The sequence below is a fragment of the Canis lupus genome, unplaced genomic scaffold (assembly GCF_011100685.1).
Source record: "Canis lupus familiaris isolate Mischka breed German Shepherd unplaced genomic scaffold, alternate assembly UU_Cfam_GSD_1.0 chrUn_S1765H1962, whole genome shotgun sequence".
NCBI lineage: Eukaryota > Metazoa > Chordata > Mammalia > Carnivora > Canidae > Canis > Canis lupus.
In genome coordinates, this window is record NW_023330618.1 from 251,561 (window position 1) to 260,861 (window position 9,301).

Consider the following 9,301-nt stretch of genomic DNA (forward strand, 5'->3'; position numbering starts at 1 on the left):
TTTCAAGGGACAGTTTAGCCAATATAGAATACTTGGTTGACAGTTATTTTCCTCCAATAGTTTGAGTATGTCATCCCATTCCTTGATTAAAATGTTTTGTTTTGATTTTTGACTAAAATGTTTTTGTGAGAAATGTGTTAATAATCTTTTGGGTGTTCCCTTGTGTGTAACTTTTTCCTGCACTGCTCTTAAAATTCTTTCTTTGTCTTTGACTTTTGGCAGTTTGACTATAATGTGTCTCAGTGTAGCCCTATTCAGGTTCATCCTATTTGAGGTCCTCTGGACCTGATGAATCTGGATGTTCATTTTTTCCCCTAGATTAGGGGACATTTCAGCCATTACTGGTCTTTCTCCCTTTCTTGTCTCCTTCAGGAAATTCCTATAATGCAAATGTCATTCCTTTTGATTGTGATTTATAATTCCCGTAGGATTTTTCACTCTGTCATTCTTTTTTCATTTTGCTCCTCTAGATTATTTTCCATGACTTCTCTTTCAAGTTACTGATTCCCTCTTCTGCATGGTTGAGTCTACTTTTGACATTTTCTGTTGAATTCTTCAGTTTACTTATTTTTCAAATCTAAGAATTATATTTGGATTTGTTTTTGATGGTTGCTCTTTCAAAGTTCTCATTTTTATTATTCATTATTTTCCTAATTTCATTTGCTTTTCTGTGTGTGTCTGTGTTTGTGTGTTTTGTAGTTCACTAACTTCCTAAAGGTGGTTCACTTTGAATTCTTTCTGACAGTTCCTAGATCTCCATTTATTAAGGTTTAGCTTTTGGATCTTTATGAGTTTATTTTGGTGGTGTCCTATTTACCTGATTTTTTTTTTTTTTTGTGATCTTTGATTCCTGATGTTGGAATCTGTGCATTTAAGTAATTGGGCTCCAATTCCATACTTGACAAGTTTGCTTTGGCAGAGACACTTCTTCACCATTCAGCTCAGTTTCAGTTTCTGGGCATTTGCTGGTAATTTCTTTGGGCAAATGGGGTCTGCTATTGTGGTCTTTTCTTGGATGGGGCCATGCTTCATACTTTAAGGTCAGGGATAGGAGATGTTCCAGTGACTGAGAGAGTTGTATAGGACTGCCAGCTTGGTTCCCTCCCTAAGAAAAGCTATAGATTGGGCTTTGCAGTTGCCTGGCTTCTCTACAATTGCTTGGATTCTCTCCTAATCTGGTTAGGCTTCATCGATGGTCTGGACTGGCTACTATATTCAGCAGTAGATAAGACTATGAATTAGTTTCCCTTCCCTAGCACAACAGCAGATAGAACCAGGGTCTGTATAGCTCATTGTTGGTGGACCCGAATCAGTGTAGTGTCTGCACTGAGTTGCTTGGTCAGGTGAGGCCACTGGTTTTGCTCTGCAGACTGGGGAAGCCACAGGCTATGCTCTTTGTTCAAATGCCACTGTAGGTAGGGCTGTTGGATGGGCTACAGAGCTTTCCTTGTGCTTTGGTTAGATTCTCTGGTTGGATAGACTGATGGCATTCAACAATGAGCAGGGTTATGAATTAGATTCCCTGTCTGGGTGCAGTGGGAGAAGCAGTTAAAGCTGCTATTGTTCTTTGTTTGTTGTTTCAACTCAGGCTGATCCATTCCCCAAGTTCCCTGACCAAACAGGGCCGCTGTGCAACTTCAATTCTACCAGCTTCTCAGCTTGACTGCTATTGGGTCACAAAGCTTTCAGGAGTTTTCTCCAGCCCTCCTTGTCAAATTGGACTAGAAGATACTCTCCACAGTCGAGGAAGGGAGCTGTGATTCAGTTCCCTTCCTGGGCTTAGGCAAACTTGGCTCTATGGTCAACAGTATTCATTTGATCAGAATAAATAAGATCTATATTCTGCTAATTCCCTGGTCAGAGTATATATCCATCTTGGTTCTGATAATGAGGAAAGCCGCTGGTTGGTATTATTACTTGGACACTGCAAGTATGAACTTGGTCGGCCAAGGTCGTATGCTAGTTGTTGCAAGCCTCTCTCCTATTCTTTGTCACAGTTAGAATCCCAGTGTTTGAACCTTATAGTTTTCCAGCAATCCCTGTGTAGGCATGAGATCAGAGTAGGGGTTCAAACAAAGCAGCCACAGTGCTGAGTTGGGGGGCTGGCTATTCCCCCCTGTGCTCTCTTTTCCCACTGGAAGAATTGGAGGCTCAGTTGAGACCTCAGGTTGGTGCTGAAATGGCCTGGATTTGGGGGAGGAAGTGCAGCCAGCGTGTGGCCCCTTCTCTTCCTATGCAGTTTGTCTTGGCCTCTGAGGTGTGGGGAGTACCTCACCATCATGTTCTAGGGTTCTTTCAATGTTGTCTTGCTCTTGAATAGTTGTTCATTTGTTTTGGGAGGGGAGTGAAGTCAGGAATATCCTATGTTGCCATCTTGGTGATGTGATTCTTCATGTTCTTTTTTTTAAATAAAAAGAATATCCTTTCCCTTTAGTAATTATTTATTTAATCACATTACATTTAATAAGATAGTTGAAAAGAGGATAGGAGACCATGATTTGGCTATGGACCCACGATCATAGTGAATTGAGTTAGAAAATTAGCAAATGAGCTCCAAATTTCTAGAGTATTTATTTTTATTTCTTTGTCTGATTTTTGGCAGAGGTAATGTTATACTGTGGATCTGTTTTATTTATAGAAATTGTTTTTTTTACCCCATTTTTATGAATCTATGTGTTAAAAATTCTGACACTTGAGTTGAGGAAAAGACAAAGAGTTCAGGAGAATAAGAGTAGGGGTCTTTGTTTTGCAGCAAAGGGAGAGAAGCCCATGGATTTTAGGCTGAGAGTCTGGTGGTGGACTGACTGACATATCAGTTTCTCCACAGAGAACCTTAATTGCTTGACAAAACAGGCGTTTCCTATGAGGAGAAAAACACAATACCACCCTGAGGATTTCTATTCATAAACATAAATCCTCCTTAAAAGGAATACTGGCAATCTAGAATTTCAGATATTTATATTTTTAATGAAATTTATCCTAATTTTCTCATTTTTGTAAGCATCTGTAACCCAACTCGATTTCTCTTTCTTTAGATGAGACTATTACTTACCTCCAAAGAGTTATTAAATTTGCCATGGATTTAGGTTTTGGGTGCTTCTAAAATATCTCCAAACTTTTTAGGAAAGAGAATACCAAACATATGTTTTAACACAATTTTGGCATGAAAAAAGAATTTTTTTCAAAAATTGGGGATTTCAAAACTAGAGGTTATAGCAATTTGCAGATTATTGAGAATCTTGATTATTTAATTGAATGTTTCCTTATTTAAAAATACTAAACTACAACTACTTTATTCAACCTAAGTGTATTTTATGAAGCCTATCTTCCTGCCACCTTGCCCCCCACCCATTTTTTCCCTTAAGGGTCACTGTGTTTAAAAAAAAACAGTCAAAGCAACAAAATAGAAATGTTCTAGTTTGTCTGTGCTTAAAGTGCATTTTGAAATTTTGCTTTTAATCCTCTCATGGTCATGAAGATACTCTTCAGAAGTTTCTATTTTTGTGAAAACATATTAGCTTTCTCAGACTAAAATACACTGAGCTTGATTTAGTCCCAGAAAATAACCCATATACTGGAAAATGAAGATTTTCATACATCAAGTAGCACCAGTGGTGCATTTTCTCAAGTCTACGTTGTGTAAACAGGACATTTTTACATTATTTTGTTCTATTCTCCATGGTATAATGTAGATGAGAAAGCCAAAGTTTTCATAAACAACTCTGTACACAGTAAAGATATTTTAATATTCCCAAACAATATTTTTGATCACTGTAATTTATTTCTGCCTGCAAACTTTTGAGTCATGTGCTTTTTTTTTGAGATCTAAACTATTTCTCATTTTCTACTTTATCTGTTCACAGGAAAACCACATAAGTCAATACTTAGCATTTGGATTCAGTAAAGGCTAAGCAAAGACAGGTGGAGCAATATAGGAAAAAGGAGTGATTTATTATTTTTATGATGTTCATTTTCTTTTTTTTAATTTTTTTTATTATTTATGATAGTCACAGAGAGAGAGAAAGAGAGAGAGAGAGAGAGAGGGGGGGCAGAGACACAGGCAGATGGAGAAGCAGGCTCCATGCACCAGGAGCCCGACGTGGGATTCGATCCCGGGTCTCCAGGACCGCGCCCTGGGCCAAAGGCAGGTGCCAAACCGCTGCGCCATCCAGGGATCCCTGATATTCATTTTCAAGCTAAAAATACTAATTGTAGCTTTTCCTCAAACTACTATATCTGCTAAATATAGGAATGTTGGTTGGCATTTCTGTAGCTGAGATCTAAAAGAGAGTCTTGAATGAGTTTGTGTGTTGGTGCTTCGGAAGCCAGTTCCAGTAGTAACTGTATTCATGTTTCATTAATTCATTACCCTCTGGTAGTAATTGTTCTATTCTGCATTGAGATTTAGGAATTTCTTTCATCCCATGTATGCTTTGGGAGAAGGAAGCCTGAATTGCCCACCCCTTATGTTTTTTTGCTGTGAATATATTGAGCATGTGGATTTTGTGTGTGTGTGTGTGTGTGTGTGTGTGCACAGTCTTGGTCTTCTATTTAGGGCTGTGCTTTTTCTGCATATATTGTGAAAAAAATGTTTCAAGAAAGTGTTTTTTTTTGTGTGTGAGATTTGGCATTTTTAAACTTCATTATAGATTTAAAGTCTTCCTAAAATAGAGATGGGGAATGAAGCGACTATTTTCCAGTTTATGCTCTTTTCTATAAACCGTAACTGCAGAATAAACCTAAATTTGTTAATTATCGAGCATCTTATTTTTTATTAAGTGCATATTCATAAATAAGTCCTTGTAGAAAGAAGGGTATCTAGTTGTTTTCTTCTTAGTAAAACTGGATTTTTCATTGTCATCTTCATATTGTCCCTCAAGTTATAATTTAGACACTGTTTGGCAGTGAACAAACACAGTCCCTCGACAGAAGTGATTGTAAAAGACTGGAATGAGAAGTTGTTGAGGTAAAAGTTTCATCGTTACTGTGACATAAAACCAAGAAATGGAGAAAAAGTCCATTCCTTCCCATTTATGGAGTCACTGATCACTGACTGGGGGAAAAATATATATTTTTTGTAGACAAGTAAAATCTGGTAAATAACCATGGTATTTTGAAGAATCTTTGCTGTAGATAATTATGTTGCTGGATTAGAGAAATTCAGGTCAGTAGAAATAAATAATAAAACATAAAGTATATACTATGGAGTCAAGACAAAAAAATAAAATATTTTTCTTATTTGAAAATTCTATTGAGAATAAGATCCATATTTAATAAGAAAGTATTTTTTCTATGATTATTCAAGATTAAATTTCAATGAGTTACATTATCAAGGATGTCTATGGAGAGAGTAGTTTTTTTTCCTGTGCCTTTTCTTTGAGCTCCTTTGGATTTTATTTTTCTGCAAGATCATTGTTCTTCACTCTAAAAGTTATAAATTAGAACTATAAGGGGCATTTTTTGTTTTTGTTTTTGCTTGTATGTCAGAACTTCTCAAGTCTTTTTCTTTTCTCCCGTAAGTATCGCTCTGGTTCCATTTTGTTTCTATTTTCATACTAGCAGATGTGTATGAAAAGTATAAGACGAGACAATGATCCTCCCCTAGTAACAACAAGTTTCCTTAGCAGCCAGGTCTCCTTGCCTTGCAGAACTTTACCATGTAGATAGTGAAAAATTTACATTAGATTTTCGATAGAAAATTGCTGAACACTTACAAAAAAGTCTCCTTTAGTTTTGTTTTGTTTTTTTTTTTTAAATTCTTTTTTTTTTTTCAGTTGAGGTAAAAGTTTCAGTGTATGGAAAGCTGCCGTGGCACACGCGCCCCCGTGTTCCCTCCCAGGAGCCTCCCGAGGCCCCCTCCCTCGGTGACCACCCGCCTCTCCCCACCCCTGCAGAAGCCCGGACTGGAGCCCGCGAGCACCTCCACAGTCCCCCCACCCTGCAGCAAGAGGTGACCCCAGCCGCGGGGCTGAGCTGGGGGGACAGAGACATCGCCTGTTGCAAAGCCTGACAGCCTCGGTGCAGTACTCCATCTCAGAGAAACTTCCTTTCAAACAATGCTTTCTGGAGCTACACGACCAGCTTGGGCATAAGAAAGGGGCTTTGCACCAGAAACTTCAGATCACATCTGACATGGTTTTCTACCGGTCATCAGGTCAGCTGTTTGAAGTTTGCCCGGTCCTCCAAGCAACTCAACTCAGTAAGGAAGGAAGGCTTTATGCGGGTTCACACCTTCTCATAAAGCCTCACATAACACACGAGAAAGATCTTAGACCTATTAAGCCAAAACTGGAAGATTCCATAACACTGAGTTTATTTATCTTTTTTAATTTTTATTTATTTATGATAGGCACACAGTGAGAGAGAGAGAGAGGCAGAGACACAGGCAGAGGGAGAAGCAGGCTCCATGCACCGGGAGCCCGACGTGGGACTCGATCCCGGGGCTCCAGGATCGCGCCCTGGGCCAGAGGCAGGCGCCAAACCGCTGCGCCACCCGGGATCCCTGGATTCCGTAACACTGAGTTTTAAAGAAAACCTGCAGGCGCGGAACCAGAGCAGCAGCAGATCAACCAGAGCAAGGGACACTGCAGAGTTCCGGCGGGTGCGACTTCGCTGGTTTTGTCCTGATGTGCGAGTCCAGCGCTCAGTCTGAGTCGCTGCAGTGGAGCTGGATCCGCCGAACTGCTGCTCCCGGACCGAGGAGCTGCTGCTGCTGAGCCGGGCGGCCCTCCCGAGGGCGCAGAGCCCGCTTTCTCCTCCTTGGCAGGCTTCTCGTTGTTGTTCAGCTGCCCACGGACGTCCTGCCGCGCGTCTCCGACTCCTTCCTTTCCTGAGCTAACTCCTCCTTGGACTTGGCCGCCTGCTTCTTCCCGCTCGTGGAGAAAGGCTCCCTTGGCTTTTCCTGTCAACAACACTTGACGCATCTCTCTAGCTCCCGCACAGTGGTGGGTTTCAGAGGCTCAAAGTCAATCTCTCTCTGCTCAGGCCTGGGTCCCTGAGCGAGGGCTCCGGGACTGGATGAAGTGGACCCCGCAGCCCCGTGTCCCCGGGCAGCCGGGGTCTAGGCTGAGCTGGCGCCCTCGGCCTAGCTCACGGGCAGGCCTTGCTCCTCCTCTCCGGGTCGTCGAGGCCGATGCCTGCTTGCCGCCCTGCTTCGGCTGCCTGCTGGCCTGGCTGCGCTGCCGGCCTTCTCGGCGGGAGCCCTCTTCGGTTGGGCCTGCTTGGCGGCGGGGCCCCCTTGGCCTTCTCGTCCTCAGACTTGGCCTTGTGCCTCTCCGTGTCCTCGTCTTCGTCCGCGTCCTCCTCCTTCTCCTCCTTTCCCTTCGGCTCCTTCTTCCTCTCTGGCTTGTTCCCGGGCCCGCGACAGGGCGGCGAGCTGCTCGTGCACAGCCTTCAGCTGCTCCTGCAGCTCCGCCAGCCGGGCCCGCTCCTCCTCCTCCTCCTCCTCCTCCTCCTCCTCCTCCTCCTCCTCCTCCTCCTCCTCCTCCTCGCTCTCCTCGCGCTGCGCTGCTCTCTCGCGCCCCTGCTCAGCACGGGGGCTGCGGGCGCAGGCAGGGCCGGCGCCTCCCCCGGCTCAGCCGGCATCTTAGCAAACCGCACCTCAAACACGGCCGCAGCTTCCTGGCCACGGCCACCACCTTGTGGCCTGGGGGTTGTACTGGTAACAGCTGGAGAACATGAACCGGGTGTCAGCAGCGAAGCCCTGCGCGTCTGGGCACTCGCGACTGTCCGTCTTCTTGACAGTGCTGAGGTCCATCGGGTGCTCGGTGACGTCGTGGTAGTCGTGCAGCTCCAGGGCCTCGGCGTCCACCGGCTGGAGAAGGGCCAGGCGCAGGCCGCACGCTTCTTGCACGGCCTTCCTCGAGGACGCTGTCACAGTGCCGCGAGTGCTCGGCAGCTCGCCCTTCCGGCCCGCATGCTGAGGCACCTCGCCGTCCTCTAGACCCTTCCAGGGCGGTGCGATGGGGCGGCCCCCACTCTCTCGCCGAGCCCCCACCTCGGCCTGCTTGGGGTCTGACGATGGCGGCGGCGATTCGCTCCGGCTCGCGGATGGAGTGGGCGTCGTGGTGGCTGCTTTCCGCTTTGCACCCTTTTCCTTGACGACAGGCGCTGTGGGAGGGACCACAGGGATGGATGATGGGCGTCGAGGGAGGGGGTGGGGCGGCGGCGGGGGCGCAGGGACCGACGTGATGTTTGCGGTAATGGTTGGCAGAGGGGGGGCAGCAATGACAGGCGTCTGGAGACAGTGGGGGACGCTCTGGAAGGGGGTTGCTGGGGAGACAGAGGACACGGCCACCACTTGCTGCCCACCTGCACTCCGGGTTCCTGCGCCGCGTTCCGGCCTTTGCCCTTCGGAGCAGGGGTAATAATTCAACTTCGTCCTGGGGCACCTGGGCCACTCTCTGCAGAAAAATTTTCTCTAAGGCTTGGGCCGTTAGCACTGTGTCATCTGTGGGCTTGTTGTAAATGTAACAATTTGTAAACATGGTGTGGAAGTCCTGCACGCATTCGCTGGCGCTCCAGTAATAATTATTTTCTAGTCTCTTCTGAATAGTCCCCATACCATTGGGTGTTTATGATTTTATGGTAATCGGGCAAGGTTAGCTTGATTGCATCCACGGGCTGGTAGAAGGGCCAGGCGAGCTGGTGATTCCAGGGCGTCTTTACCACCACGTTCTGCGCGTACTGCAGCTGCTTGGTCTTGCGGCCAGGCTTGGCGGGGTTGGAGACCTCCCGCGGGTTCCCCGGGATCCCCGCGGGCGCGACCGTCCTGGTGGTGGACATCCTCCGCGGCTCGCTCACTGGCCGTCACAGCAGCGGCTCAGGGAGGCCCTCGCTTCCACTGCGCTCCTTTTGGAGGCCTGACATCCCCTTTGTAGGCCCAGCCAGGCAGCACTTGGCCTCGGCGGCTCCGACGGCCGTCCCTCCGCTCCCTATATAGATTCTGGATAACAGTTCTTTATTAGATGGTTCTTTTGTAAATATTTTCTCCAACTCTGTGCTTTGTCTTCTTATTCTCTTGACATTGCTGTTTGCAGAACCGAAAATTTTAATGGAGTCCAGTGTATCAGTTATTTCTTTCATGGATTATGCCCTGGTGTTGGATCAAATCATAGCCATACCCAAGTTCACCTGCATTTTCTCCTACATTATCTTGCAGAGGTTTTATAATTCTGCATTTTATATTTAGAACTGTGATCTGAGTTTATATTTGTGAAGGATGTGAAGTCTGTGTCTGGACTCAGTATTTTTGCATGTGGTGTCCAGTTTTACATTACATTTGGTTTGAAATACTGTCCTT

General features: G+C 45.4%; 1 pseudogene; it reads right to left on the reverse strand.

Moving 5' to 3' along the window:
* Positions 1–6,483: 6,483 nt before the first annotated feature.
* On the reverse strand, positions 6,484–8,784 carry LOC119878643 (annotated as a pseudogene).
* Positions 8,785–9,301: the final 517 nt, after the last annotated feature.